Source organism: Cetorhinus maximus, chromosome 27 (genome assembly GCF_964194155.1).
Source record: "Cetorhinus maximus chromosome 27, sCetMax3.hap1.1, whole genome shotgun sequence".
NCBI lineage: Eukaryota > Metazoa > Chordata > Chondrichthyes > Lamniformes > Cetorhinidae > Cetorhinus > Cetorhinus maximus.
Genome location: NC_135905.1, coordinates 25,953,635 through 25,975,926, shown reverse-complemented (window position 1 = coordinate 25,975,926; position 22,292 = coordinate 25,953,635). Strand labels below are relative to the sequence as shown.

The following is a 22,292-nucleotide window of genomic DNA, read 5'->3' as shown; positions in this document are numbered from 1 at the left end:
TGCCTGGATGCGCACTGTGAAGCTCTTGTCAAGAGTGGTTGTCTTCCTTGTGAAGGGATGACGACTCTTGATTCTCACAACAAAATTCTATCTTGACAACTCAACTCTTCTTTTGGGCATGAAACGGTCTCATCTCTTCAGACACTGGTGAATTTGACCACCCTTGCAATACAAGGGGCAGAATTTTCTGCCTATTGGGCGGGCGGGCCTGACCCAATCTCCGGCGGGCGGGGAGCCGATCCCCGCCGGAGAAGCGGACCCCGCCACCATTTTAAGTAGGAGGGCCAATTAAGGCCCACCCAGCGTGACGCCCAGCGGGAAGCGCTATGTGCTCCCTGTGCGGGCAGGGGGGGGGGGTGGATTCCCCAAATGCGAGAGTGTGCACTTTCATGCACGCGTACGAAAGAGCGCACATCTCCCTGAGGCTAAGTGCTGCCTCAGGGAGATCGCTGAAAGTTTTTCAAACTTTAAAAATAGAAAAATAAAAAAATCCTTAACATGTCCCCCTCATGTGACAATGTCACCACGAGATGGGACATGTTAATAAATTTCACCCAAACTTTAATAAACTTTTTTAAACCCTACATGAAACCTCATCCCACCAGTGGATGAGGTTTCATGTTTTTTCAGAAGCCCGCCAGGGCTCCTGGCCGACCCGCCAACCTTAAGGTTGGATGGGCAGGTCCTTTAATTGTTTTAATTATCCTGTCAATGGCGTCAATTGGCCATTGACAGGTCGGCAGATGGACAGCTAATCTCGCTGTGCTCCCGCCTTCCTGAATATTTAAATGGGGTGGGATGACATCAGGGGTTCCTCCCGACATCATCCCGCGTCATTTTGCCGTCGGCGAGCAGGCCCCGCCCCCTTCTCGCCGATGGAAAAATTCAGCCCAAGGTTTCTGACTTTTGACAAAAATGGATTTCTGTTCATCCAATTCTTCATTTGCTTTGCACACACAGGCAAAGAATCCAAGAAATTCAGTACAAGCACAACCTCTTGTGGCGCTGGAGTATATACAATGCTATCTGGTAACGGGAGACAACTGAGCGCATCCGAATTCACAATATACAAGCCAGGACGGTGCATAAAGGTATACTCATACACAGATAACATCAAAGCCTAACGTTGAATTCTTGTTGGTGCTATTGGCAGAATGGCTTTATCCTCACTGAATAAACCCATTAATGGTCTATGGCCCGACACTATGGTGAAATGTTGTCCATGCAGATACTGGTGGAATTTCTTCACTCCGAATATCACCGATAAACGTTCCTTTTCTAGTGGAAAATAGCCCTTCTCAGCTGTGGAGAGGGCTCTGGAGACATAGCCAATTGGCCTTTCTGATCCATCTTCCATTCTATGTGATAACACAGCTCCCACACCATAAGACCATAAGATCATAAGACATAGGAGCAGAAATTAGGCCATTTGGCCCATCGAGCCTGCTCCGCCATTCAATCATGGCTGATAAGTTTCTCAACCCCATTCTCCCGCCTTCTCCCCGTAACCTTTGATCCCCTTACCAATCAAGAACCTATCAATCTTGGTCTTAAATAGACTCAATGACCTGGCCTCCACAGCCTTCTGTGGCAATGAATTCCATAGATTCACCATTCTCTGGCTAAAGATGTTTCCCCTCATCTCTGTTCTAAAAGGTCCTCCCTTTACTCTGAGGCTGTGCCCTCGGGTCCTAGTCTCTCCTACTAATGGAAACATCTTCCCCACGTCCACTCTATCCAGGCCTTATTATTCTGTAAGTTTCAATCAGATCCCCCCTCATCCTTCTAAAGGAGATGCATCAGATGTTAATACCAATTCTTTCCATGGGTCATAGTGTACCAACAAACATGATGAATGTAACAGCTTCTCAACTTTCACAAAGGCTTCTTCCTGTTGTGAACTTCACAACCAATGGTGATTCTTTTTTAACAAGTGTATTGGTGCTAATACTGTTGACAAGTTTGGCAAGAAGCAGCTATAGTAGTTGTTCATGCCCAGAAAAGACTTGAGTTCGGTTACACTGGATGGAGAGGGCGCATCTTTGATTGCCCTAACTTTCTCTTCTATTGGATGCAAACCCATGGCATCCACCCTGTGACCCGGGTAAGTCACTTCTGGCGTTTAAAATGTACATTTCTCTTTCTTTAATCATACACCAGCTTCCAAGAATCTTCTTAGCTCCTCTTCCAGGTTGGCCAATTGTTCAGTTTCAGTTGACCCTGTGATCAGAACATCATCTAGGTATACTACTACTTGTGGAAGTCCTGGGAAAAGACTCTCCCTTGTCCTGGGTACCTTAATTTAGGTATTTAAATGTGTACTCTCCCACCACTGTGATTGAGACTCCCGTATCTACCTCCATTATTAGTGGCTTCTCATTAACTTGGATTGTGACAGTGGTAGGTTTGGTTTTTAACCACTGTGACTTTGTACAGGGAGATGTCCGTATCAGCAGCTTCAGCATCTGTGGTATTATTCAATTCAATCATATTAGTTTGCTGCCCTATGGGCTGTTTCGATTTCACCCTCCACTGGATCATGTGACCTTTCTTATGGCAGTAATGGCATTCTGCCTCCTTGAATCGGCAAGTGTCCAGTACGTGGTCACACCCACATTTATTACAGGTTAACCTTGGAGTCGCTGCTGAAATGTTTCTACTAGGCCTTTTCATTTCTCTAACAGCAGACATTAACTCTCGCTTTGCTGCGTGTCTTTGCGCCACGCCCGGCAGTAGGTTCCCGCCCCACACGAAGAACAGCGCCATGTTGTACGTGCTGTAAAGCCTGCGGGTCTCTCGCCGCACTTTCCATGGCTAGTGCTATTTTCAGGGCGTGCTCCAAATCGACGTTGACTTCTGCGAGTAAACGGTGCTGAATGCTGTCATCGTGAACTCCACAAACTAATCGGTCCCGCAGCGTATCGTTGGAGTCGCAGTGTTCGGTCAGCTGCTTCAACTTCTCTATATTCGGCGGGATTTCCCGCACCCGCCCGCCGCCGGGATCTTCCTGTCCCGCAGAGTAAGTGGACCTCTGGCTGGGGCACCGCCTCACCCCACGGCGGGTCCCACCCGCGATGGGGCCGGAAAATCCCGGCCATAGGCTGCAATGGATTCTCCCGGGACCCTTACTCTGGAATGAAACTTAAACCTCTGCATTATTATGGGTGGCTTAGGCTGGTAATGGGTTTTCACCAGGTTTACCAATTCATTAAAGGACTTAGAATTGGGCCCGTTTGGGGCCTCAGGCTGGGGATGAGATTGTAAGTCTTGCTACCACATACACTTGAAAGGATTGCTTTCTGCTTCTCCTCCACGGTAATTTTGTTCACTATGAAATAAGGACCCAGGTGCTCTACATGCTGGCTCCATTCTTCCATAGTCACCTCATAAGGGCCGATTCTGCCAAAGAGTGGCATGACCAGTGAGTATTCTTTCCTTCTTTCTTCAGATCTGATGTGCTTTTTTCACAAGGTGAGGTGGCACGTCTGAGCTATTTTACTCTCATTGCCAAATGTAATGACTTGACGTTCTGGACAGGTTTCAACTAGAAACAGGTAACTTAATTACAGCGAGCTTTTCAGATGCTTGAACCAGGTCCTCGGATTACACACGACTCATTGTCCTTCGAGGCTCCAAGAACAATCACGTGACCCCTGATAGGCAGTAGGAAAGGCTATACCATCAATTAATACAGAAGGATGGTCAGAAGAATTCTTTGAGCCTTTCCTTCTGTGTCTGTATTCCATTATAAGTCATGGGCACTAAGGACCTGAAATATATGTAGGTTTATCCCCAGTTTTAAGTTGTCATCTAAAATAGTGTTTACAGCTCAGAAACAGACCGAAGCATGCTGGTCCACACGAGGTTCCCCACACCCTAGCTTATCTCACCCTATCAGCATATCCTTCTATTCCTTTCTCCTTCACGTACTTTTCTAGCTTCCCCTTAAAAGCATCAATTCAAACCCTTGGCTTCTCCTTTTCCATCTCTTTTCATTGCAAAGGATCTGCTCATCAATGGACAGTCATGAGAATACATCCAATAATTAATAAATATTTTTTCCCCCTATTATTCTGTTTGTTGTGAGGTCAGGGATCCATTCTACTAAATACTTTTGTTAAGAAGTTGTTACTATACTCAGTGATGGTCTTTTTGTTCTGATCACATGAAGCCTACAGGCCCCATCACATCATTCACAATCCCCCAGATTACTTCAAGTTCTCTGGTTCCACCTATCACCCAGAAGATATCTGCTCCAAGTGCTGGTGGCACCCAATGTGAACGGGAATCTCCGAGTATCAGCCCCTCTTTGCTCCAGCATCAAAAAGTCTGGCTCTTGCATGGAGTAAACAAGCTGGGAAATGTCTGTGGTTAACCCTCAGACTGAAGATATTATGCACAAATAGCAGCGGAAAAATGGTGAATAACAGACCCAAAGTCCTGACAGGATTTTTTTGGTTATTTAATGGTACAAATACTGGACGAGTAATCCAAGAAGTTTGGAGTTCAAATCCCACCAATTGTTACATTGGGAAATGATTATTTAATCTAATGATTTACTGCATTCAATTAAAGTACGTAACAATTCAGTACCGTACTGAAGGATGAGATTGGAATATGTAGGCATACTGGACCAGACCAGCTGACCGCTTCCATTTTGGCTCACTGAATTCAATTTCCCAATGTGCCAATTGGTGGGATTTGAACTCTGAACTCCTTGGATTTCTATTCCCACATCAAAGCTGCTAGACTAATGTACCCACATTATCTGTGATCTAGAAAATCCTGTATGAACTTCACCAGTTTTCCTCCATGATTTGTGGACAATAACACTTTCAGTCTTGCTTTCGGGTTCTGCCCTTATTTACTATGTACAACTCCAGTCGCCATTCTGCAGGAACGCTTCTTGATGCTTTATATATCTAAGATATAAGATTATATCTTTTCATCTCTGATATTTCCCAGTGTCAGCATTCATTTTTGAAAGGTTATTATCATACCGAGACATTTTTAATATATTGCTACATAATTCTACTGGGATTGCCCACACAGCCTTATTGGGAATGTTACAAAATACTGCATCCACTGTTCATGTTTGAACCGCTGGAATAATTATGCACCAATTCCTGTCTTAATATTAGAATCAGCGCAAAAAAGACAAGCAAATATTAACCCTGCGCTACTTCTTGAATTACCCATGGGGAACAGTTGAAGATGCATGCAGCCAAAATGTTGGATTATAAATAAGTTGTTGTATTTGCCCATACATTTCAGGCAGGTTTTCCATTCACTTTTTTGCAAAGCTCCACATTCTTGGGCGGAATCATTTTATTGTTAGCGTCTGAGATTCAATATCTCCGGCAACACCTTTACCATAACGTGCTTTAATATTACTTTCATTATTGGGGAATATTTATAGTTCTTTTCATAAGCCAACCTGAAAAAATATTGCACCTTTTTATTAAGCTGTCATGAATTAAATTGAAAATTTCAGTGCAGAAGTAATTAGCAACATAGACACGGAAACAATGAAGGTGTTGGTGCTTGCAATAATGTGAAATGGGAGGCAGTGCATTGTACATCTCCTCGATTTTTCTTTCCAATGACTTTGGAGATCAATGGTCAATGATGCACTCACATCTGAGAGGATGAAAAATACTTTCAAGTGGCCAGCAGAGAGCTGGGAACAATCAGGCCAAGTCTCTGCAACGTGACGACAAACCACGAATCGGGAATACAGACTCCAAAAAAAAATACCATTCAAGGGCAGCTGCCCCATCCTGACTCTGAGATTACCAGGATAGACCTTCCAACTGCAACTTGAGATAACAAACAAATAGAGCAGAGGGAATTGTTCACCAGATACCCCAGATCCAGGTAAATCAATCTATACAGGTGAGGAACAGTCAAATCTGCCAACTGTTAAATAACATTTTAACTTATTCAAGAAAGGAAGATTTTCATTTATATAGCAACTTACACAAAACACTTTACAGCCAAGGAGATACTTTAGAAGTGCAGTCACTGCTTTAGTGTAGGAAATGCTGCAACCAATTTACACACAGCAAGCTCCCACAAACAGCAATGTGCTAATAAGCAGATTAGCTGTCCTAGTAATGTCGATTGAGGGATAAATATTGACCAGAACACCAGGGATAATTCCCCTGCCCGTCTTTGGAATAGCGCACCACCTGAGGGAGGCAGACATGGGGGAGAATTTTACGCCTGCAGGATTTTATGGTCCCACTGAAGTCAATGGGCTTTTGAATGCCTCGCCGCATCTTATGGCCCCCACCCCTGCTGCGACGGGGCCGTAAAATTCCACCCATGGTCTTCAATTTAACGTCACATCCGAAAAACAGCACCTCCAACACTGCAGCACTCCCTCGGTACTGCACTGGAGTGTCCGCCTAGATTACGTCTCACGCATATAACCTCGGCTGATATTTCAGTTCAGCACTAAGGCAAATGGGTCTTGAACCCCAAACTTCTGAGTCAGAGGCAACAGTTATTAGGAACAGGAGGAGGCCATTTATCCACTCAATTTTATTCCTCTATATGGGATCATGACTGAACTCCATATACCCACCTTGACTTCACATGGATTATGGTACAGTGCTGGCCATGTTAACAGTATTTCTACCCAAGAACTGAGCATTACATTCTCAATAAAATGTTAAAGCAACATGAAGATAAACCTCCTCCACTTTCCTCGACATTGGCTCTGTGCATGGATGGATCAATGATGATTATAAATTTGCCAAGCATAAAAGAAACAACTTTTTAACAATAAAGCACCTTACATTCCCTCAGAACATCCAAACAGCCAGTGGATTCGTTTTTAAGTGTAATTCCTGTTGTTTTACAGGCTTAAGTTTATGGAGGGTGGAAGATGGGAGGCCTCTCCTTTGGAACTGTCCAAGTCTGAGGTTAACAAAAATAAAGTTGCGTACAGTGCGAGTTTTCCTGAATGAAATCAGACTCCCTATTGGTTAATCAGGAAGAGCTAATGGGTAGTAACAGTTTATGGGCCATTCACAAGAAGAACTTGGGCCAGTACCTGCTCAGCTGGTTCAGACATATCGTGCATGGTCGAGATCATCTGTGTTCGACTAGGAGAAAAGTAATTGGCTCATCAGTCACAGTTCAGTGCGCATATTAACTCCCCCATCTGTACTGTTAAAACTGCATATTGCACCACACTACTGTGCTCAGAATGAATTTAGGCTTTGCTCACGTTAAATTAAACTGCTCATGGTTCAATACATGGTAAATTACACATTGGGAATTATAACTTAATCACGGATGGAATTTTGTTGCCTCTCAAGTCAATACTTTTGGAATGGCTGCCAGTTGTCAGACTCACTGATGGTATATTCTCCCGTTTCTGCTGTGCTAATAATGTTTAATAAATAATTACAAATAAGGTCATTAATTTATTTACTGAACTATGTCACTTCCACTGTTCGCAAGGGGCAAGGTGCAGACCACACCCAACCTACCCATGCTTACAAAACTCAAAACACAGTTCCCAACATTAGATGTGATTCCACGATTGGACAACATTTGCTAAATAATCCTCAGTGTGCTGAGAATTACACTGACAACCAATTTAAGATTGTCAGTCAAGCTCGCAATGTGGCACATTTGCATGTAGTGAAAGCTAGTTTTATTCATACACAGGGACCTGTTCTTCGCAGACAGAAAGAACATGTGCACACATTGTGCCTGTTCAGCGAAACAAAATAAGTGACAGCCATTCGCTGGTTCATTCCGCAGGGCAATGCCTTGACCAATCTGGGTCAAGCTACCTGGTTTAAATTTCAAACAATTTGGCAGTTAACTGTCAGTCACCATCAACTGGTGCATTCTCCATGGCAATGCCTCGACCAATCAGAGTCAACTTGCCAACCAATCAGCACTCTCATCTCATGCAGTATAATTTTTTGTATCCCCCGACATTGGTATTTTCTTGCGAATTGTCCTGATGAGTGCAAGACAAAAAGCTTAGACAAAGAAAATCTCTTTTTTCAGCAACATTAATTTATCCGTGAAACACAAATTAAATGAATTCCCACATATTTCTGATTGTGCCTATTGAATTATTCAAAAATATACTCCTCAATTTCATCTTCCAGACATGCAAAGCAATGGTGTTTTAATTATGTAACAACACTCTCTTAAACCATGGACTAAATGCTTGGTCAAATGGAATAGAGTGATGGCCTATAGCCTCTGAGATTGAATGCAGCCTAGAACAAATGGGTTAAGTTTTCTTTCTCTACCAGCTCAATGCAAAGGATCCCCAGTATCCAAACGGAATTGTTTATTGTTCAAACAAGACCAAGACAAGTAAACCCTAACCCAGTTTCTGGCAGGGTCAGGTCCATAGCCCAAATCCGTCTGTATTTTCATGTAAGTCAATGATCTTAGAGATTGGCATGAGTATGGAAATTGAAAACTGTGCTACTGCAACACTGGAGACGTGCTCTTTGACGTTCAGCTGCATTGCTGGGACAATCTGAAGGGAGCTTCTTTCCACATCCAACCCATGTTAAATCTGATCTTATCACCACACTAAAAGGAAGGTGATGGAAGCCCATCAAGTCCATCAACAGTCGATCTGCTCCTTGGACAGTGCAACCTTCTACAATTAAGGCTGGCACTTAGAGGAGGAAAGCAACTAGTAGACAATTTCAGGAAACACTCTGGAAAATTTCTCTCCAATTCCATAAGGCAACTATGGAAGGTCCAAGATCTCTGGTTGCCTGTGACACATTAAACACTCTTACACAAATATAACAAAATGTCTTGGTTGCTCAGAAATTTGTTGAGCCCCTTCTGAAGGGACCATAGTATGTCCATCTTCATCTTGGGATTGCTTGGCTGAAAAACATTGTTTGAATACCATGTAATTTCACAACTTATTGTCCAAAGGGAGACTGAATTATGACAATTTCTTCTGTTTTTGCTACAGTATTGGACCTTGCTGGAATGGGGCATCACATGGTATGTCTCGTTAGTTAAAGGCTTCCCTGCAACCTTCAGCGCAAAGCATTTTTGCAACATAACTTGCTGGAAGTGTGAGTTAATAGCAGCAATGGGGCACTCAGGACCTCACTGAATGTCAGAACCAACAGTCTAATGAATGAGAATTAGGGATTGAGGAATAAAAAGAGGAAGAAAATGGGGCGAATCAGAGTCAAATCGGGTAAAGAGAAATAAAGAAAAGGAATAAAAGACTGAATCAAGAGGGAGAAAAATAGAAGGAAAACAAAAGATTTTTTTTAAATTTTTACATTTTAGAATCTCTCAACAACTTTTCACTACCTGAATAAATGAGACTCCATGGCTTAAATTGTTCAATTTATGAGCCAGAGAGGTCAATTGTCATTCCATTAATTATATCAATTATCAGCATCTTTTTCTCCTGCAGTACGAATTGTTGTGAGCATTTGAAATTTGGCATTCTTGCATTTGTCCTGATGAGTGCAAGATAAGAAGCTTCAGCAACATGTCACTCTTCAGCAATTATTACATTTTTAAAAAGGTACTCAATTACCAGCCCTGGCTTTCTGCGTGAGTTTAATGGACAATTATTTCACAAATCCAGAAAATTCTTAAAAATAACGAGGAGGAGAAGCGCATTCATGTGAAGTAAATGTAAATCGAGCAGCAAGTTCTAAAGATTCATATCTCACCGCATGTCTCTCAATCCCCCTGAACTTGCTGTTGGCCAGTTTGTGCATTAACAATTCCGTGCATCATGAACGTGCTCTATTCATCCTGCAACATCCAGCCCACTAATGTCAGGTATTAGGTCAGATTTTACTCAGGCTGAAATCTGAGTCTTTACTTCTTCTTTTTCTCTTCGCAAATACAAGCAGGGCTTCTAGTTATTTCAAGCATTTTGTGTATCAGATTTACAACATCGGCAGATTTTTTCTTTTGATCTGAGGTATGAGGAAAGCGCAAAAAACCCACGAGTGCCAACATCATGAGAACTATTAGATTATCACCCGATTCAGTGCCATTGTTATTTATGATGTGCATCTCATCTCCTTTTGACCTAGGTAAATTATTGCAGTTATTTGTGCTAGTTTAACCCTTGCCAGTTACAGATCTTAATCAAAACACAAGATTAAAAACTGGCTTTACTTCTTCAAAAAGGGACTCTAGAAGAATATGAGAATTAATCAACGTTCTTAATTTCTGCACTTTTATGTGCCATCAGCATGATGGTCATTATCACATTGCCGTTTGCAAGGTCTTGCTGTGTGGCAATTGGCTGCCACGTTACTTCAAAGCCACACTTCAAAATATGTCATTGCTTGTAAAACGCTTTCGGACATCATGGAAGATGTTGTATAAATGCATGTCTTTCTTTTAGTTGGCATTGTCAGGGAGAGAGAGAGAGAGACACACAGAGCTGTTCACCTGTCAGGTGTCAATCATGCTAGGAGAGAGCATGGGGTAGAGTGACTGACAAAATACAACATCATGCTTTCTGACAAAAGCGATCAGTTCCCCTTATATCAACTAAAATGATGAAGAACTGAAAGGATTATAAACTCAGTCCCCAGTATGAAGAAGCGAAGAAGAATTTGATTCTTCATTAACCTCAGAAACTTGCTCATTTACAAAGCTAATTGAGAGATCAAACAGAGGAAGGTATAAATCATTTCTCGTGTCTTTACACAGTTCCTATCAGAAGTAGTTTTGTGTGTATGTGTGCGTGTTTATGTTCACGATTCATGGGCAACGGGACACCTTGCGATACGTGACAGATTAAACACAGCTGGGAGCTGTCACTTGGTTGATTCATAGCCCTGATTCTGAATGACTGCCTGGACCAGTCCCACCTGGTATAGCACCCATTCCATATGGCCCTCCGCATGAAGATTTTCATCTCTACAGCTTGTAAAATGCAGCAACTATCTCTCTCTCTCTCGCTCTCTGTCTGCTACCAGAGGCCTAGCTGCACCTTTCTTTGTTACATTACTTTTTCAAACACAAAATGTTGAATTTTGTACCTCCTGATACTTGAGGGGGACTAAATTCTGATGCTGCAATGAAAAAAACTCTCAGTTTCTGATACATGCCAAAAGTGACACAGAACGAATCCAAAATTAAATAAACTTCCATTGTTCAATTTATGTTGAGAGCTGTATTTCATTTATTAGCTATACTTGAGGCCTGAGTTAATATATACAATGTCCAATATGCCTTTCAACTGTTGCCCAGGTGGGTGGGACTGCTCTTGCCTGGTTCCATTCCTATCTATCTAATCGTAGCCAGAGAATCACATGCAATGGTGTCTCTTGCTGTTCCCACATCGTTACCTCTGATGTCCCCCAAGGATTGGCCCTTGGTCCCCTACTATTTCTCATCTATCTCATCTACATGCTGCCCCTCAGCAACATCATCCCAAGGCACATTGTTTTCACATGTACACCGATGACACCAGCTCTACATCATCTCCCACGACTCTTCCATTGTTGCTAAATTATCAGACTGCTTATCCGACATCCAGAACTGGATGAGCAGAAATTTCCTCCAATTAAATATAGGGAAGACTTGAAGCTTCGCTTTCGGTCTTCGCTCCAAGCCCCAGTCCCTAGCTACCAACTCCATCCCTCTCCCTGGCAACAGTCTGAAACTAAGCCAGACTGTTAGCAACCTTGGTGTCATGTTTGATTCCAAGCCACACACCATCCTGATTTGGAAATATATCGCCGTTCCTTCACTGTCACTGGGTCACAATCCTGAAACACCCTCCCTAACAACATTGTGGGTGTACCTACACCACATGGACGCAGCAGTTCAAGAAGGCAGCTCACCACCACCTTCTCAAGGGCAATTAGGGATGGGCAATAAGTACTGGCCTAGCCAGCGACACCCACAGACCGTGAATGAATAAATTAGAAAAAGACAAGCTTCTGACCTCAAATTCATGCCTTCACTAAGACCATCCATTTTCATCTCTGTAACATCACCCAACTTCACTCCCGTCTCAGCTCATCTGCTGCTTAAATTCTTTCATGCCTTTAGACTTGACTATTCCAACCCATTCCTGATAGGTTTCCCACATTCTACTCTCCATAAACTTGAGGTAATCTAAAACTCTTCCGCCCGTATCCTAACACAAAGCAAGTCCCCTTCCCCTGTCACTCCTGTGTTCACTGATCTACACTGGCTCTGAATCAAGCAATGTCTTGATTTTTAAAATTCTCATCCTTGTTTTCAAATCCTTCCATGGTCTCATCCCTCCCTATCTCCGTAATCTCCTCCAACCCCAAAACTCTCCGAGATCTCTGATCTCCACTAATTCTGGCCTCTTGTGCATCTCCGATTTTAATCCCTCCACCATTGTTGGCCATGCCTTCAACTGCCTGGGCCCCAAGCTCTGGAATTTCCTCCCTAAACCTCTCCACCTCTTTACCTCACGTTCTTCTTTAAGATATTCCTTAAAACCTAACTCTTTATCTAAGTTATTAGTCATTTGACCAGTTAATATTTCCTCATGACCCGGATTTTCCCATCGGCGAGCAGGGGGCGGGGACAGGTCGCCGACGCGTAAAGTGACGCGCGGTGACATCGGGCGGAATTCCCGATGTCACCGCGCCCCATTTAAATTTTCAGGTAGGTGAGGGCTCAGCAGAATCAGCTGTGGGCCCGCTGACCTGTCAATGGCCAACTGAGGCCATTGACAGGATCAATTATACAATTAAAGGACCTGCCCGCCCAACCTTAAGGTTAGCGGGCAGGACAGGAGCCCTGGCGGGAATTAGAAAAAACATCCACCGGCGGGATGAGGTTTCATGTAGGTTTTTAAAAATTTAATTAAAGTTTTTTAAAAGTTATGGACATGTCCCAACTCACGTGAGTGTCACATGAGGGGACATGTCAGGGAATTTTTTTTTCCATTTCTAATATTTTTTTACAGTTGATCCGATCTCCCCGAGGCAGCACTTTGCCTCAGTGCTTTTTCGTGCGAATGGGCGAAAGAGTGCACTCTTGGGTTTAGGGATTCACCCCCCCACCCTCCCCACCCCACTGCCTGCACAGGGAACGCACAGCGCAGGGCCAATTAAAATGGCGGCGCACCCCTGATTGGGGGCGCACCTCTGCACGCCTGCTCTTCAACTTCCCCCCCGCCCCCGCCAACGGGGGGAAAATCCTGGCCTATGGGACTCAGTGTCAAATTTTGTTTTATAGTGCTCCTGTGAAGTGCCTTGGGATGTTTTATCACATTAAAGGAGCTCCAAAAATATAAGTTGCTGTTTATTGCTATCAAATATTGTGCTCACCTTTTTTTAAACTCTATCCGCCTAAAGTAAAAAAAAAAATGCAATTTTTTAAATCTGCCACAATCTGTGTGTTATCTCAGTAATGTCTCAAGGCTTAAATAAAGCTGCCTTTGGCCTGACCCCATTTAATTCTGTTGGACTCATAAAATTTCTAAGCATGAGAAATTGACATCTCACAGGGTCTGAAATGAAGCAGGCTGATTTCAGGCCAGTGACAGTGTCACTGAACTATACACATCGGATCAAAATGTTCTTTTTTAAGACTGGCTCGCATTTGGAATTTATTTCGAGAAAGCATAGAACTCAGATTAAATAGATTGCAAAGAGAGCTTCAATTAAGAGGAAATAAATTTCAGCTACAATCTTTCTAAAAACATTTTTGAGTCTGTTTTTTCATGAAAAGGAGGGGGTGTAAATCTCTCCACTTGAGATTGCGACAGTAAGAGGCTACTTTTCAATGTATACCCCTTTGGAAACTCAGGAGCATTTGGGATTCCAAGACTCTAACACTAAACACACCCTAACATTACAGGAAAGGTGCACACACCTGTAAAGAGCATCTCCACAATGGTAATACACTAGAATAAGAAACACTTTGAGACAATTTTTAAAAGAAAGATAAAATGTTTCGATATCTGACCTCTTTGCTTCCAATTTTCCAAAGCTCACTTTCCTCAATTTTCCAGATGTCTTCTTGGTCGTGCTACTTACAGTCTCGCCTCAGAGTCAGTTGGCCGTTGGGGACCTTCTCCTTGAACAACTGCAATTGTTGAGGTGATTGTGTTCCCACAGTGATGAATTCTAGGATAGTTGACCCAGTGCCAACATAGGAACATAAGAAAGAGGAGTAGGAGTAGACCAAGCAGCCCATCGAGCCTGCTCTGCCGTCCAATACGGTCATGGCTGATCTTGGGTTTCAACTCCACTTTCCCGCCCATTCCCCATATCCCATAATTCCCAGAGAGACCAAAAGTCTGATTATCCCAGCCTTAAATGTAATCAATCATGGAACACACCCTCTGGGATAGTAAATTCCAAAGATTCACAAACCTTGGAGTGCAGAAATTCCTCCGCACCTTAGTTCTAAATGATTGGCCACTTATCCCGGGAACTTTATCAAAATGGTGTGTAACTTAGATATTTTTTATTCATTTACGGGATGTGGACATCACTGGCAAGGCCAGCATTTATTGACCATCCCTAATTGCCCTTGAGAAGGTGGCAGTGAGCCACCTTCTTAAACTGCTGCAGTCCGTGTGGTGTAGGTACACCCACAGTGCTTTTCGGGAAGGGGTTCCAGGATTTTGACCCAGCGACAGTGAAGGAACGGCGATGTAGTTCCAAGTCAGGATGGTGTGTGGCTTGAAGGGGAACTTCCATGTGGTGGTGTTCCCACATATCTGCTGCTCTTGTCCTTCTAGGTGGCAGAAGTTGGGGGTTTGGAAGGTGCTGTCGAAGGAGCCTTGGTGAGTTGCTGCAGTGCATCTTGTAGATGGTACACACTGCTGCCACTGTGCGTTAGTGGTGGAGGGAGTGAATGTTTGTGGATGTGGTGCCAATCAAGCGAGCTGCTTTGTTCTGGATGGTGTCAAGCTTCTTGAGTGTGTTGGAGATGCACTCATCCAGACAAGTCGGGAGTATTCCATCACACTCCTGACTTGTGCCTTGTAGATGGTAGACAGGGTTTGGGGAGTTAGGGGGTGAGTTATTCACCACAGAATCCCCAGCCTCTGATCTGCTCTTGTAGTCACAATGTTTATATGATTGGTCCAGTTCAGTTTCTGGTCAATGGCAACCCCCAGGATATTGATAGTGGGGATTCAGTGATATTAATGCCATTGAATGTCATGGGAAGATGGTTAGATTCTCTTGCTGAAGTAGGTCATTGCCTGGCACTTGCCACTCATCAGCCTAAGCCTGAATATTGTCCAGGTCTTTCTTCATAGAGTCCTTGAGTCCATCGACATTGATTTTTTTGTGGCAACACTTCTGCTGCCGCTGCCGTTTTTGGGCCAGGTTGATGGAGTTAGTATCCCAGCACCAAGCTCATGGTCTACAGGACTGCAATGCAACCTGCCCTCCTGTATGCATCAGAGACATGGACAATGTACAGCAGACACCTTAAATCCCTGGCGCAATATCACCAGCATTGCCTCCGCAAAATCCTGCAAATTTCATGGCAGGATAGGCAGTCCAATATCAGTGTCCCTCTCAGGCCAACATCCCCAGTATCGAGGCACTGGTTATGGCTAATCAGCTACACTGGGTGGGCCATATTGTTCACATGCCTGGTACAAGGCTCCCAAAACAAGCTCTCTACTCCGAGCTTCATCATGGCAAGCGGTTACCAGGAGGGCAGAGGAAAGGTTTCGGGGATGTCCTCAAAGCCTCTTTGAAAAAATGCAACACCCCCACCGACCCGTGGGAATCTCTTGCTCAAGACTGCTCAAACTGGAGAACAAGCATCCGCAAAGGTGCCAGCCATTTTGAACGTCTCCACCAGGCACAGTTGGAGAGCAAACATAAACTGTGGAAGGAGTTTACCAAGATCTGAGCATCCCACCCACCCACCTCATCAAACTCTACCTGCTGTGGCAGGGTGTGCGGACCCAGCATTGGACTTTTTAGTCACTTCAGGACTCACAACCTCAGAGTGGAAGAAAGTCATCCTCGATCCCGAGGGACTGCCTAAGTAGGAAGGATTGTCCAGGTCTTGCTGCATTTGGACACGGACTGCTTCAGTATCTGAGGAGTTGTGAATGGTACTGAACATTGTGCAATCATCAGCGAACAACCCCACTCAGGACCTCTTAATGGAGGGAAGGTCATTGATGGAGCAATGATGGTTGGGCCTTGGATTTTTTTTTATCCCTTCATGGGATGTGGGCTTCACTGGCTGGGTCAACATTTATTGCCCATCCCTAGTTGCCCTTGAGAAGGTGGTGGTGGGCTGCCTTCTTGAATACAATGCATACAATGGTATTTCAATGGCATTTAGATACAATGGTATTTCCACACTATTGTTCCTCTTGCCCTCCTCAATGGTAGAGATCGGTTTTGCCATAATAAGCTGGTCAGTTCCTGCCACTAATGCTGTAAATTGGGCTTACTGAAGCTTCAAGGACTAAAGCACAACTGACAACTTGAGAGGGCAAACAAATGCTCTGAACCCGGATTTCTCCTGATGCTGTTCAAGTTGACCACTTGGCTGCGAACGAGAGCAGTCAATACCAATCCACCACCTGATTCTTCCTCTGCTCCCCTTTGGAGTCATTCTTCACCAGGGCTCCATGGGCATCTCCAGACAGTACCAGCTGAGACTGGGAATACTCGGCTTCCTGCTCCATGAAACTCGATCCTGGGGTTTCAACAGTTTGCCAATCAACTTGCTCCCAAGATTACAAGAGAAAATAAAGTTTACCAATAAGTAATTTATAGGCAGCTAAATCATTGAACATTTCAGAGGCTTGGCAGGTGACATGCTTCATTGGGTCAATGTGTAATAGCTTCCATATTAAAAGAAGCTAATTATGAAGTGATTACCACAAATTCATTGAGTAATAATATAATGTTCATTTACCACAGTCAGAATGTATTACTGTTTTAAAATTATCAAGATATTATGAATTGATTAATGCTCTACAGTTCCGTGCATTTTTAACTGTTAGCCTTAGTGTAAGGCTGACACTGCCCAGTGAATTTCAAGACTGCAATTCAACAGAAGAATTCAAATGGTGTTATAAACCATGAGAATTAAATTGTGGAAGCCTTGGAGATTGGATTCCAGTTTTCATTCACTGCAAACTTTTAGCATTATTTACAGTTTATATCTAAAAGTTGCAAATTTCCTTCTTTAATGCAATATTTTCACCACAGCGCCATTTCATTCTAATTCAATTCTAATTTCAAGGCAAAATTTACTCTGTATGACACTGGATATCAGATATTTTCCATTTTATCAATGATCCTTGATGGATGTCAACATTTTATTCATCATCAGGCATTCAAAGAGGCATATTACAAATAATTTTCTGTTTAATTTCTACTGGTCATTTAAAAAGCAATGCAAGCGTTGGCCAAATGTAAGTCATTTCTTGCAATTACCTCTCATGAATGACATCTATTGGATTTGTTCATAGGGCCTGATGGTTTCTGACCAGCTGAAGTAAATTATAATCATCCTCTGGTTTACAGCCATGGACCTTAACCAATCCTTGCAGGTGTCAGCTGCGGTTTACTTGGTAAGTCTCGTGCCTTAGAGTCAGAAGGTTGTCAGTTTGAGTCCAACTCCAGAGATTTGAGCACAAAATCTAAACTGACACACCCAGTGCAGTACTGAGAGAATGCTGCATTGACAGGGGTGCCTTCTTTCGGATGAGATGTTAACAGAGGCCCTATCTGCAATCTCAGGCAGAGGTAAAAGATCCCACGTCATTATTTCGAAGAAGAGCAGGGAAGTTCTCCACAGAACCCTAGCCAATAGTTATCCCTTAATAAACATCACTAAAAAAAAATGATCTGGTTATTGCTATTTGTGAGATCTTGCTGTGCATAAATCGGTTGCCCCCTTTCCTACGTATCAACAGTGACGAAACTTCAGAAGTATGTCACTGGTTAGAAAGCGTGTTGGGATGCCTCAAGGTCATGGGATGCGAGCTTGTGTCTTTTTCCTTCTTTGTCTGAGAGAGTCATTCATGTATTTAAAAGAACAGGGCAAATTAACCGGACTGCATTTTCCCTTTCCAACCTCCATCACTCGTCATTTTGTGTTTCACATCCAATGGTGTAGAATACAGCCACCCATTTACTCACCTGTATATTCAGTAACCAGCTGCACTTGCACAGTCTTGGACTGAACAGATCTGTTTCAGGCAGTCCTTGAAAAGAAATACATACATTTTAAAATCTTCATGTTCATTAAATAGTCCAATAGCAGGAGAGAGGTATTTTATGTAAAATTTTCACACAGTTGCAAGGAATTTCATATCTAGGTTAAAAAAAAGAATTAAATTACCTCTCAGAGGCTTATAGTTTATGCTTACGGTTTATAATGTGCATTTTTTTATTTTGTTTTATTGATGGTAAAAAGATGTTTTATTCATTGAAAATAACCTGAGCAAGGATCATTAAAGGACAAACAGGCTGGGGCTCTTTCCTCCTGAAAAGAGAAGGCTGAGGGTGCCATAATACAGGTCTTTAAAATTCTGAAAGGTTTTGATCGAGTAGATACAGAGAGAATGTTTCCTCTTGTGGGGAAGAGCAGAACTAGAGGTCATCAATATAAGACAGCCACCGAGAAATCCAATAGGGAATTCAAAACAACCTTCTTGGCCCAGAGAATAATGAGAACTGAAACTCGCTACCACAGAGCCAGGGGAACAATTTGGTGCATTTAAAGGGAAACTAGATACAATTCTAAAGGGGGTGCTGAAACGGAGACTCCTGGGGGTATATGTGCCCAAATTGTTAAAGGTGACAGGACTGGTTGAGAAAGTTGTTAATAAGGCACATAGGACCCTGAGCTTTATAAATAGAGGCATAGAGTGCAAAACCATGGAAGTTATGCAGAACCTTTATAGAACACTAGTTCAGCACCAACTGGAGTATTCTGTCCAACTCTGAGCACTGCACCTCAGGAAACACATGAAACACACTTTAAAGAGGGCGCAGAGAAGATTTTACAAGAATGGTTCTGGGGATAAGGGACTTCCGTTATGTGAATAGACTGGAGGCGTTGGGGTCATTCTCCTTACAGAGTAGGGAAAATCGAGAGAAGATTTGATAGAGATGTTCAAAATATTGAGTGGTCTAGGCAGAGTAGATAGGGAAAAACTGTTCCCATTGGGTTGATAATCAGAGGACACAGATTTAAAGTGATTGGCAAAATAACTAAAGATGACATGGAGAACAACTGTTTTACGCAGCGAGTGGTTAGGATCTGGAGTGCACTGCCTGAGTGCATGGTGAAGGCAGATTCAATCATGGCTTTCAAAAGGGAATTCAATAAGCACCTGAAGGAAAAGATATTTGCAGGGCTAACAGGAGTGGGCCAGGGAATGGGACTAGCTGTTGCAGAGAGCCAACATGGCTTCCTTCTCTCCTATCACCATTCCCTGAATCTATTTGAGGGAGAAGAGAATAGAGGATTATGCTGATAGGGTTAGGTGAGGAAGATTGGGAGGAGGCTCGAGTAAATGCTCGATGAATAGCCTATTTCTGTGCTGTATATTCTATGTTACCTAGCAAAACAAGGAAGAAAATTTGAGGAAGGCCATTCAGCCCCCTCACCACACCTCGTTTGTTTGTTGGTGCCATCTTCTTCCCAGAAGGTTGACTGCCATGGATCTCCGCTTCTGGCTGTCCTGTGTTGCTCTTACACATTTCACATGGTCAACTGCCTCCAGCCCATAATATCTTTCATCCATTTTCTCCTCTGTTTCCCTCTCCTGTGTTTTCCATTGCTCCCTCCAATGATTGTCTCTGTGCACTATTTGCTCTAATGATGTGACTGAAGTATTGTATCTTTCTCTCTTTGATGTTATGCATCAATTTCCTGTTTTCTCCAGCCATCTCCAGCACTTCCTCATTAGTCTTTCTGTCTGTGTAGGATATGCGGAACATCCTCCTATATGTCCACATCTCTGTCTCGCAAATGAGACCAGAGTCTTCAGCTTCACCAATCAACTTGAAGGACCATCCAGGAATTGATCATTCGGTACAGTCTCAGCTACCGAGGGAGTGCTGCACTGTTGGAGGTGCTGTCTGCAGTCCTTTCTTGGTGCTGGAGCACCTGATGTTGAAAGATCAGCTCAGGGTTCAATAGAACAGAATGCTTGTGAGTCACTACATTCAGCCTTCGAAGGTAACCAGAGAGTCCGAGGCAGGCAGGCACTGGTGAGAGCCAGCAACAGGAAGTTATAATCCACCTTGGGGATTAATATCAAACCAGTGTTCAGACAGATGAGCAGCACATCTGGAAATCAATGGTGTTGGTAAGCAGCTCCAGTTGGATTGCTTCCCCATCAATAACAACTTCCATTTATATAGCACCTTTAACATAGTAAGACACCCCAAAGTACTTCACAGGATCAAATGAAATTTGACATTGAGCTACATAAGGAGATACTAGGATAGGTGACCAAAAGCTTGGTCGAAGAGGTAAGTTTTATGGAGCCTTTTAAAGGAGGAGAAAGAAGGGGAGAAGTTTAGGGAGAGAATTTCAGAGCTTAAGGCATGGGCAGCTGAAGGCACAGCTGTCAATGGTGGATTGAGGAAAAATCACAGATGTGCAACTGACCAGAATTGGAGGGGTGCAGAGATCTCAGAGGGTTGTAGAGCTGGAGGAGGTTACAGAGATAGGGAGGGGGTGTGACAATGAAGGCATTTGAGCATGAAGACGGGAGCTCCAAATATTACAATGTTTTCACAATTATCACCAAGTGGCAATAGAGTCAAAAATATACCACAGCTTATAAAATCTCAGTTACCAAGTTTGGAATGTCATGCTGCAGGTAGTTTGAAAAAGGGATGTTTTAAAAACTTAATTCAGCTGAGATTCAATATGGTTTAACATTCAGAATCACAGAATGCAGAAGAGGCCCTTCGGCCCATCGAGCCTGCACCGACACGTGAGAAACACCTGACCTACCTACCTAATCCCATTTACCAGCATAAAAACAAAAAGCTAAAAGCTACTGCGGATGCTGGAAATCCAAAACAAAATAAAAACAGAATTACCTGGAAAAACTCAGCAAGTCTGGCAGCATCGGCGGAGAAGAAATCAGTCAATGTTTCGAGCCCTCATGGCCCTTCAGCAGAACTGAAGCATAGTTTCAACAAGGGAGAAATATAAATTGGTTTAAGGTGGGTGGGGGGGAAGAGACACATTGAGGGTGTGGTGTGAGCAGATAATCAAAAGATGTCAGAGACAAAAGGGTCAAAGAGGTGTTGAAGGTGGCGGTCTTTGTCTGAGAAAAGTGCTAATTAAGAATGCAAGACAGGATATTCAAAGTACAGCTCTAGTGGGGGTGGGGTGGAAAGACTAAAGGTTTTAGTTTTAGATTTAAAAATAATGGAAATAGGTGGGGAAAGAAGAATCTATATAAATTATTGAAAAAAAAGGCGGGTGGGGGGGGGAAAGAAACGGGGTGGGGATGGGGGGAGGGGGAGTTTAAGATCTAAAGTTGTTGAATTCAATATTCAGCCCAGAGGGCTGTAAAGTGCCTAGTCGGAAGATGAGGTGCTGTTCCTCCAGTTTGCGTTGGGCTTCACTGGAACAATGCAGCAAGCCAAGGACAGACATGTGGGCAAGAGAACAGGGTGGAGTGTTAAAATGGCAAGCGACAGGGAGGTTTGGGTCTTTCTTGCGGACAGACCGCAGGTGTTCCGCAAAACGGTCGCCCAGTTTGCGTTTGGTCTCTCCAATGTAGAGGAGACCGCATTGGGAGCAACGAATGCAGTAGACTAAGTTAGGGGAAATGCAAGTGAAATGCTGCTTCACTTGAAAGGAGTGTTTGGGCCCTTGGACGGTGAGGAGAGAGGAAGTGAAGGGGCAGGTGTTGCATCTTCTGCGTGGGCATGGGGAGGTGCCATAAGTGGGGGTTGAGGAGTAGGGGGTGATGGAGGAGTGGACCAGGGTGTCCCGGAGGGAACGATCCCTACGGAATGCTGTCAAGGGGGGTGAAGGGAAGATGTGTTTGGTGGTGGCATCATGCTGGAGTTGGCGGAAATGGCGGAGGATGATCCTTTGAATGCGGAGGCTGGTGGGGTGATAAGTGAGGACAAGGGGGACCCTATCATGTTTCTGGGAAGGAGGAGAAGGCGTGAGGGAGGATGCGCGGGATATGGGCCGGACACGGTTGAGGGCCCTGTCAACGACCGTGGATGGAAAACCTCGGTTAAGGAAGAAGGAGGACATGTCAGAGGAGCTGTTTTTGAAGGTAGCGTCATCAGAACAGATGCGACGGAGGCGAAGGAACTGAG

General features: G+C 43.6%; 1 long non-coding RNA gene across 1 annotated transcript in view; it reads right to left on the bottom strand.

The window, feature by feature from the left end:
• Positions 1 to 8,395: 8,395 nt before the first annotated feature.
• LOC144668650 (uncharacterized) overlaps positions 8,396 to 22,292 on the bottom strand; it is a 49,061-nt gene continuing 35,164 nt past the window's right edge. The window contains exons 2-3 of the long non-coding RNA XR_013573526.1: positions 18,123 to 18,187; positions 8,396 to 8,886 (exon numbers count right to left, since the gene is read on the bottom strand). This is a non-coding gene — a long non-coding RNA (uncharacterized LOC144668650). The remainder of the gene's footprint in view (positions 8,887 to 18,122; positions 18,188 to 22,292) is intronic.